The 10,743-nt window shown below is 31.8% G+C and overlaps 2 long non-coding RNA genes across 2 annotated transcripts; both read right to left on the bottom strand.

Annotated features, from left to right (window-relative positions):
* Positions 1-5,562: 5,562 nt before the first annotated feature.
* Positions 5,563-7,299, bottom strand: LOC141663669 (uncharacterized). The gene is made up of 4 exons (XR_012551597.1): positions 7,003-7,299; positions 6,764-6,893; positions 5,990-6,644; positions 5,563-5,845 (listed from the first exon to the last, which is right to left on the bottom strand). It is a non-coding gene; the product is annotated as an uncharacterized LOC141663669 (long non-coding RNA).
* Positions 7,300-7,461: 162 nt separating this feature from the next.
* On the bottom strand, positions 7,462-8,290 carry LOC141663668 (uncharacterized). Its single transcript, XR_012551596.1, has 3 exons — positions 8,051-8,290; positions 7,651-7,927; positions 7,462-7,538 (listed from the first exon to the last, which is right to left on the bottom strand). It is a non-coding gene; the product is annotated as an uncharacterized LOC141663668 (long non-coding RNA).
* Positions 8,291-10,743: the final 2,453 nt, after the last annotated feature.

Genomic DNA, 10,743 nt, shown 5'->3' with positions numbered 1-10,743 from the left:
TCAACCTTGGTCTCAGATGTGGTTGGTTGAAGTGTAGGGTTAGTCACAGAATCATTTAACACAATTGATTGAATTTGATAAGGCATAGGTTGTGCAAACATGTTATTCCACATAGGTTGAGGCATACTAAATGCAGTAAAATAAGGATTATTAATATATGGCATGTTTGCAAAATGTGCATGGGGATTCTGGTGAGACATAACAGGCATAGCATGCAGAGGTGACATAGACATGTTAGGCATGGAGGGATTTGAAGGCATGTGAGCATTTTTAACAGATTTGCAATTATCAGATAGGTGATTAACACTTTTACAATGCACACAGCTTTTTCTAGGAGCATACCTATCAGGTGTGTAATTGTTATGTTTATTAATCCCTACCTTCCCATTTCTTTTAGATTTTCTTTTAGTTTCCTTTTTATCCTCAACCAACTTAAGCCTATCTTTCAGCTGATCTAAAGTCATGTGTCCTGTATTCACCTTACTGACATCTCTGGATGTGCTAGCTCCTTCTTTGACAAAGTTCTTGAGAGTTGAATCATTCTTTTTATTGAGGTTTTTATTTTTAAAAGAACTTGCCTGTTTAAATTGATGAGCCTTCAACGGATGCTCCTTTTCTTCCTTCAACGGATAACTTTCATCATCCGTTTCAACAGTCAAGCATTTAAGTTTTATCTTTTCAAGCTCAATTACCTGATCCTCTAACACAGCATTCCTATCACTTAAAAACACATTATTCTCCTTGATCCTAGTGTTTTCTTTTGCTAGTGATTTAAGGGAAACACGCAAATGATATAATTCATTGGACATATCATTTATGGCTTCATTGCATTCATGTTTAGAAAGCTGAGAGAGATCAGTAGTAATTACCTGGTTGCTTGATGAACTAGTTTCATTTTCATCAGAATTAGCCATCAGGGCTAGGTTGACATATTCCATATCATCATCTTCATTGACCCCATCTGCTTCCCAATCATCTTGAGTGAGAAAAGCTCTTTCCTTTTGTTTGAGTAAATCAAAATACTTCTTTTTGTAATCAACTTGCTCAAATTTCTTTTTATCAGAAGTTGGCTTTCTACACTCACTTGCAAAGTGTCCACTAATGCCACAGTTGTAACATTTGAACTTTGATTTGTCCACCATGTTTTTGTTTGGCTTAGTGAACTTTGTATTTTTTCTGAACTTCATCTTTGCAAACCTCCTGGACAGAAAATCCAGATGTTCATCAACATCATCAGAGTCATCCTGACTGGAATTGTCTTCATCCTCAGCTGCTTGCTCTTTACCCTTGCTTGATTCTGATTTGCTTGTGCCAATTTTGAGACTTGGCATTGTCTTCTCCTCATTCCTGGCTTCCATCTTCTCACTGTCAGCTACAAGAGCAACTGTTCCTCCTTTTCTCTTTCCCTTTTCCAACAGCTCATCCTGCTCCATTTCAAGTTCATAAGTCTTCAGAATTCCATATAATCTTTCAAGTGTGAAGTTCTTATAATCTTGAGAATTTCTTAAAGAGACAGTCATGGGCTTCCATTCCTTTGGTAGAGACCTAAGAAATTTTAAGTTGGAATCCTTGACTTGGTACACTCTACCATACAGCTTCAATCCATTTAACAGTTTCTGAAATCTGTTGAAGGTATCATTTAATGATTCACCTTCTTCAAAGTGAAAATATTCATACTGTTGAATAAGAAGCTGCATCTTGTTCTCTCTGACCTGCTCAGTACCTTCACAGATGATTTGTACAGTATCTCAAACTTTCTTTGCAGTTTGGCTATTGATGACATTGTCAAACATATCTTGATCTAAGCCATTAAATAAAATGTTCATGGCTCTCTTGTCCTTGCGGATTTCTTCCATGTCTTCAATAGTCCATTCTGCTTTTGGCTTGGGAATGGACTGTCCAACAGCAACTGTTGCAGTAGCAGCTGTGGCTACTTTGTGAGGGATGTGAGGACCATTTTCAATACAGTTGATGTAGCTTTCATCTTGAGAAAGAAGATGTAAATGCATCTTCACTTTCCAGTGATGATAATTATCTTTTTCCTGGACTGGGATCTTTATACCAATATCCTTCCTACTCATGATGGTAGCAGGAGGATTCTTCTGTGCACTCATGATGTTAGCAAAATAGATCTTTAAACTCTTTGTATGTTAAGAGCTTGCTCTGATACCAATTGTTATTCCCAGTGGACTAACAATGAGATTTACAGAAGGGGGGTTGAATGTAAATCTCAAAACTTTTTAAGTTTTGAGCAGTTTCTAAGGCTAAGTGTTTCTGAAAACAAGTATGTGTGTGTGAATTGCTTAAAGCCAATGCAGACAGATATATATTCAAACACAAATATAAAGAACACAAAGATCTTAAAAACTTTTCTGGTGGATTTGTTGTTCCACCAGAGATGTGTTATTTCAGAAAATCTGTGATTCAAAGAATAAAATCACAGTTGCTTCCTAGTACAAACTAGATGATTTTCTCTCTGGATATTTCTAAACAGCTCAGGAAAATTCTTATCTAATTACTAGCTGCTACTTGGTTTATATAACACCAAGTTTACAAGTGAAGACAAAACTGTAAAATACAATTGAAAGGATTTTTCACATGTTTCTTCTTCATTTCTCTATTCAATGCAATCTAGGATAATCTGTGAATCTTTGAATACTTCCTTGTTTGTATCAGAATGGGAATGCTGCATTTTCTTGATTCCTCCTAGAGGCTTCCACATTCCAGTTTGTCTCTGTCAACCCATGTGCCTCTATCAGCTTATGAATTGTCACTATCAACTGCTAATGAACTAAGCATCCGTTGAAGCTTTCATCTGTTGATGCCTTATCCGTTGAGGCTTTATCCGTTGAAGCTTTATCCGTTGAAGCTTTATCCATTGATGCATTATCAGTTGAAGTCTTTATCCGTTGAAGCACTTATCCGTTGATAGATATTATCCGTTGAAGCATTAGAGACATCCGTTGAAGCTTTGTTTCTTATCCGTTGAAGGTCTTCAATATCTGTTGATACTTCTTCACTTATACAAAATTACAAGGCATGAAATATTTACAATTAGCCCTCCTATTTGTATATCCATTAGTAGTCAACATGACTGATAATTTCCTACAACATCTAAGAATTACAACTTGAAACCAGAGAATGAAATGTGCTACAATACTAAACTTATTGCTAAGTAAAGCTACTCCTTCAACGGATAGCCAAGATGGTCTTATCCGTTGAGGCTACAAACACTAGATTTCTACTTAAGTGTTTTGTTTAACTTATCATCAAACTAATACACATATTCCTAACAAATACATAGAGCTTGAGTTGGCAAGTGGTTGATGTCATAAGTAAATTGGTGATTAAAGATTTCTTCATAATCTACCAATTCAAATTTGTGAAGAGGTATGAAGAGAGCATCCTCATCAATCATTGGTGTCACCATCATGGTTGGAGAAAATAGTATCTTGATATCTGAAGAAACTGGCCTTAGACGCTGATTGGGTGTTGTCGTTATAAAATGAAACACTTCATAATAGTTTCCTTCTTGAATGATGTTCTGAAGCATATTCCATTTATCAGGAAAAACAAATGCGTGTACATGAAAATCCTGTAAAAAATGGTGGTAAGATTTATGATCTAAAAGCTCTGTTTAAGCACTTAATAGTTACATATGGGTTTTTATACCTGGGCATCGAGTAGTATGAGATTCATGCCAATGAAAGTGCCACCGTCACCTGAAATTGAACGCCACATTCAATTAACTCGTACCCTGATTCTCCAGTCCATCCTTGTTACGTCAACAATTTACAGAGCATCGAACTGAGCTATAAGAAATAGAGAAATTATAATAACTGCGTAATTGTGTGTTAGGTACAAAGTTCAGGTTTTAAAATAATGAGTCATTGCTATAAAAAATACTGACAAAAATAATTGGGATGGGTTAGAAACGAACCCATTGAAATATGTAATTGTATTATGAATTTTCAATTAGCAGGAGCAGAGTGAGGAGACCTAGCCATCACAATGCAGCTATATATAGTACATAGTCAATCAATTATACTAAATAATATCAATTAATTAATATCAATTCACATCAATTAGAATAATTAGTTTGGCAAGGAATGATACACATAATCATTTTTAAAAATATGATATGATTTCTTTGATATGTTATGATTATTACTGTTTGTTCTGCGACGAGATTTTATTTAGCTTATTAACACTTTCCTTTGTACATTTAGTAGAGCTCATTTGATTTTTTATTAAGTAAAAAGTATGGACCGGATTAGATTCATTTGTATTTATTGTGCCTAATTGAGACTCCATTTGTTTCTGAAATTGATTGGATTAGATACAATGGCAAAAAATCGTACTTATAGTATCTTAACTAAAAATAATAAATTTAAATTTACGATTTTTTACTAATGCATCTAGCAAATATTGTTATAATATTGTCCGGAGATAAACCATACGAATCAATCCAAAATAAAATCATTAAAATTTTAAAAATTAGGAATCAAAAAGGGAAAGTATTATTATGTATAACGCCACATGCAAAAGTGATTTTAAAAAATTTAAAATATAATAGATAATTCATGTCAAAACACGCAGTATAAGAGTTGACTTACGTAGTTTTAAAAATATAATTCTAAATCCAAAAAAAAATTTTTGGTTTTAAATTTCCTAAAATTATTTTATTTTGTTTGTTTAATTATTTACTTAAGCTTTTAATAAAAATAAATAGAATAACTAAAAAACACCCATTTATAGTCCTCTCAATGAAAAATTTGGCTAGCAGCTCTTATATTTGTTGAACACATAGTTATGTAGAGCAAAAAACTTGTTGTACTTATTGTATTGAATTAAGATTGTATTTGTTTTTGTAATTGATTGGATTAGATTCAATGATGAAAATTCGTGCTTATAGTATCTTAACTAAAAATAATATTTAAATGTACAATTTTTTACTAATGCATCTAGCAATTTATGTGCTAGTATTTTGAGGAGATATATGAATCAATCAAAAACAAAATTAGTAAAAATTTGAAAAATTAATTATTAGTTATAAAACGCCATGTAAAATAATTTTAAAAATTCAAAAGATAGTAGATAATTCATGTCAAATCAGCAGTATAAGAGTTGACTTATGTAGTTTTAAAAATATAATTCTAAATAGAAAAAAAGTTTGTATTATTTTTAATTAAAAATATAATTCATGTCAAACGTTTATTATTTTATAAAATAGTATTATCCAAATTGTCTCTTTAGTTATTTTTTATTAAATAGTATTATTCAATTATGACATTTAACAAAGTTATAAACGTTTGTATAATTTTTTATATTTTCCTGTCATTTATTAATTAACCAATTATGTCGTGTAAGTCCACATAAAATATTATTGTACTGTCATAAACACAATAAAATTAAATCCCATAATGACAATTCTAGATTGTAAATAGCAAAATTGAAATTAGAATTATGAAAATTATAATCCAAAGAAAGCTCATAAATATATTGAAAAAATGTCATCATAAATAAACCAAAACGACAATAATATGTCAGGAAAAGGTCTACTGCAATAAACAAATGCTTAATAGTTGAAAAAAATAGACCGAAAACAATAAATGCTTATTATCTTTGTCTTTATTCAAAGAGGTTGTCCATAAAAATTGCATGATTGCTTCTGGACTCTAAAAATATTCTTGGCATCCAAAATCAGCATTATGATGTTCCTGTAAATCAAATGTGATAAAACTATGGAAATGTGATAAAACTATGTAGCTTTCACCTTTTTAATTTTTTTTGAAACCGAGCAGCTGGAACCTGGAGTATCAAACAACTCAATAGGCTCCATGATCTGCAAAAGTTCAACATAAACCATTAAAACTTTATGCCTGAGTGGAAATAAGCTAGTTTCTTATGCATCATGAATAGGTAAAATACTGATAAATATTTTCATGGTTGACAATAACCCCAGACTGGTTGAAAGAGGGGCACTTACGAATAGGTGAGTTGTTGAACACTTTTGCTAGTGTAGATATGTCATACAAATCAATGGCCTCGTATACATTACTATCACCATTAACATTTACATCAGTGAGAGAAATTTTGACAGTTATCTCTTTGCCAACAACACCTCTCAGAGCAGCAGACATGTTAAGTTCCTTAGCAACCTGTTACAGTATATCAATATACATGTATTTATTCAAATATAAAAAGATAACTTTCATCACAATAGTCAACTGATATAATCATATATTTTTTGATTCGTTTAAAAGGTTAGTTGTAGTACTTCCAATAATCTGTTTAACCACACGATCCATTAGTATGACATTACATGCAATTGTACTTTCCATTGCAAGTACAAACAACCTAAACCTGTACCAAAAAAAGTAGCAGTTTGAATTTCGGTTTTATCTTAAAAATACTAAGATCATCAAATATCATATTGAATAAAATATAAAACACAAAATAATGAAAAAGCTCTGTAACTTTTCATATTGGAGTAGTAGAAAATTATTTACCTTTTCTCCGAATAAGGGAAATTATGCTTACACTCTGCACATTTAAACTTTTTCTCAACTTTTTCAACCTCGGTGTGGCAATTATTACAACTGTGGTACCACCAGTTGTCCTCGTCTTCAATTTTGCTGATTCTGAAATTAACAATCACATATTTCTAGGAATAAAAAGAATTATAAAATGTTTAATATGCTAAAGAGTTACGTTTAGACAAAATAAATATTTAAGCAGGTTTGGGATGTTTAACTAATACCTTTGCAAAGTAGGCAGCAGCATTTTCAATTAATGATTTAAAGGAGGCTTTCTCAACAGTCGCCTCAATAGGTTGGACATTGATGATTTCCGTATGCTCTTTAGAGGTTTAATATCCTTCTTCCTGTAACCTGTGAGATTTTCCATACATGTACGTAGAATGATTATTTAATTTTGTATTTCTTTATTGATGGTCACTATGAACTAAAAAGTGTAAAAGTATGAGGATGTTAATAGTACCTCTGGCACATCTCAGTAACAACATCACAGTCAAAATTGAGAAATTTTTTTGATGAAGGCAATGTACCAATTTGTAGTTGATCTGTGAAAAAATTCGAAAATGTTTAATTAGTGGACCGTATGCATTTTATAGTGTAAATTAGATCACCAGTATAGGTAATAATTTTGAAGCGAAAAAATTTTAATGGGAGAAATTAAATATACTATTCCACATGGTAAGTTTGGTGCTTGTCACAACTGCAATAATAGGATTCTGAAGATCCTTGTGATAATCCTCATTGACCTTCTTAGCTAACTCTCCCCACACACTAACTTTGTGGTTTATCCTACCAAAGGTCATAAACAATAATGATTGAATTTCTAATTGCTATTTAAACAAATCAACTATATTTTTGTTCTTCCATATTTTTAGTAAAATTGCAATATTGTAGTAACATACATTCCCTCAGTTAGTTTGAACTTGACGATATCCCTTTCACCGTATTTGGTTGAAATTTGCTTTGCTGACTCAAACTCTTCAACAACTCCCATAACATCTATAATTTAAAAATAAAAAATTAATTAGTCCAAATGTCATAAATCTACCATATGATACAACTAAAAAACATAGGAAAGTATTAACATGTATCTAAAGAGAAAATGACAAACCGATAGCAAATTCTGGATTTTCATCATTAGAATACTTGTTAAACTCCGAATCTAAATCTCCCAAATCCATGAACTCACGGGGATCATGACATCATTTTCCACATCAGTAAAACTTGTAGAACCTAGCAAACAAATGCATAACTTTGTGGAAACAGGCTTTAGTTGACCGATAGTGTCTCTGACTTGAAAGTTTTCCATGGTAGGCATTCCCTTCAATAACTCCATTCCCAATAGCATTCCATGTATCAGGATATACATAAGCATGGATATGAGAGTTCTGAAAACATTAATTCATGTGATGTAATTAGTGGTCGGGTGACTCAAATGAAGAATACTATAGAATAAAGTAGGAAAATAATGTTTAGAATCTATATAGTTACAGAAAATAAAGTAAACTTACATCATCATCCAAGAAGATCATATTATATCCTTTGATGGTTGCAGTTTCAAGAGAAAAAGTGGACCACATTCTAGTCATCCTAACCTTCAATCTCCAATTTATTCTTAGTTTTTCGAGACTCTGGACATAATCAAATAAGAGTCCTTCCATTTGAAGCTTGTACTACAAAGATGGAACATAATTACATAGAGCATTGAATTTTAAATTAATGACAGATTAATGTATGTCTAATTGTTATGACTTTGTGGTTAAGTGAGTGAAAGAAATGAAAGAAATAAAGAATAACTTATAATTCCAGTAGAGAACAATGTTTTGCTGAATTGAACCCAAGAGATACCTATACTAAAGATCATAAAGGGTAGTCCATATATACTATAACGACCCATGTATTTTTAAATTATTTAAATATGTGATTATTATGGAAATTATTAAATAAAATATGTGTATTGGTTTGACCGGTATGTGTTGTTTGATTTTTATATAGGTGCGATTTATGATGTACCGGGCAGTTCGTATGATTAATTAAGAAATTACAATGAATTGTTCCACCTTTAAAGTGGATTTAATGCAACTTTATTTGTATAAATATTTGAAGTGTCTCTAAAATTGTTTTAATAATTTTATAATTTCAATAATAATTTTTAAGATTTTATAAAATTGAGAAATCAATATTTTATTAATTATTTATCTTTAAATGATTTTCTGAATGCTTTTATTTGTAAAATCCATATTTAACTCTTCAAAAATTATGAAACTCATATTTATTCAAGTTGGGAATATTTCGAGAATTTTAAAATTTCAATAATTATTTTTAAGATTTTATAAAATTGAGAAATCAATATTTTATTAATTATTTATCTTTAAATGATTTTCTGAATGCTTTTATTTGTAAAATCCATATTTAATTCAAGAACTCTTCAAAAATTATGAAACTCATATTTATTCAAGTTGGGAATATTTCGGGAATTTTAAAATTATTTTGGGAATTTTTGGGATTAATTTTACCCGCGCGTCGATTCATTTAATTGATAAAAACGGGCATAAAGTGCATTTTAGAAATTGTTTTAAAATTATGAAATTTATGTTCTTATAAACTTCGAGATATTTCTAATATTATAAGACTAGTTTCATAATTTTCTGAAATTGTTTTAAGGGCAACTCGGTTCGTTAATTGTGAATTGCGGGTACGAATAGCGTTTCAAAAAATGCTTTAAAAATTATAAAAATTTTATTTTATTAGTTTCGGGATTTTTAGAAAATTTTGAGCTTATTTTCGTAATTTTATGAATTTGTTTTATGCACACCCTAGTCCGATAATTGTGAAAATACGGTAAAAAATTTGACTATCGGGTGTTAATTGTATACGTGTCGAGTGCTTAGCCATTTTGTGGACACGTGTTGGGCTGCAAACAAACAAGAAAAAAAAATATACAGAAATAAAAGGGGATAAGCTCTATTGTTCTCATCCCTTTTCTTTCTTTTATATCTCTGCTTTGATTGTTTTCTCCCGGGTTTTCCCCCTCCCCTCACGATGGTTATGGTTCGGTAAGCTGTCAGGGATGTGCTCTTCAGTTTATTTGCCGTGATTCTCATTTTTCCCGGTGATTCACGCGGTGTCAGCCGCCCTTCCTCGGCTTCCGACGAGGCCGTGGTTGTGTTCAGCCGTGTATTATATATGTATGTACATGTCAAATACATGTCTGTGTTGCCTGGGTTGTACAATTCTGTGTGCCTACTATTCTTGTTCGATTTTGTTTCACGTTTCTGGCCATTTTCCGGCCGATTTGTGATGTGTAATCGGGTTGCTGTTTTGCTTCTTCATGATGGAGTGTACTGATTTTAATTATTATTTATTTTATGCAGGAAATTTAATTGAATAATTTCGTAAAATGAAATTAATTTCGTGCTGTAGTTATTCGAGTTAATTGGTGAAATTTGCGATGGAAACCCGATGTATATGGGTACCCGCGAATTTTAACGCCGTCGGCGATGAGCCTCGGCGAGCCGACGGTGGACCGGGATGATCGATATCTGAGTCCTAAAAATTCAAAATATTAATTTAGTTCATAAATTATTTTCGAGATGTAAATAATCGGATAATAATAATTAATTGATTTGAATTGACGTTTGGGAATTTGTGACTTGTGATTGGGTTGTTGGATTGCGTGGTTGGGTTATGAATTTGAGTTGATTAGATTGATTGTTGATTGAGACGTCGAATTGTATCGACGGGTAGTCCGATAAACAAAGGAGACGCTGTCCAATTTACGGAAAATCGAACTACGGAAATACGAGAGCGTATCCGAGGATTATCGGGACATCGAGCGAGTATAAGTAAATACATATATGTATGTTTTATACAGAACCTGATTGTATGTTGTATTGTATATTTTGTCCAAAACACAATAACCCTAATTTCATAAAATGACGAGTATACGTATTTTCTATTAACGAACACTGGATCAATTTCGAGAATGTGAACCCTAATTGTTGTCTGTATTATTCTAATATGAATAATTACGAGTCCGGTTTGAATATTGTTGGGTAAGAATTAGTATCGAGGATATGTCAAACATACCTAGACGTCTAACGTAGGATATTTCGACCTTGTTGGTTATAGTCGGGAACCTGAAAATGGACGATGGACTAAAGATAACCTAGTGGTCAGTCGACGAGCTCAGTAGAGTTTCAAT

This window comes from Apium graveolens, chromosome 6 (genome assembly GCF_009905375.1).
Source record: "Apium graveolens cultivar Ventura chromosome 6, ASM990537v1, whole genome shotgun sequence".
NCBI classification, from domain to species: Eukaryota; Viridiplantae; Streptophyta; class Magnoliopsida; order Apiales; family Apiaceae; genus Apium; species Apium graveolens.
Note: the sequence above shows the minus strand (reverse complement) of the source record. Positions and strands in the feature narration are given on the sequence as shown.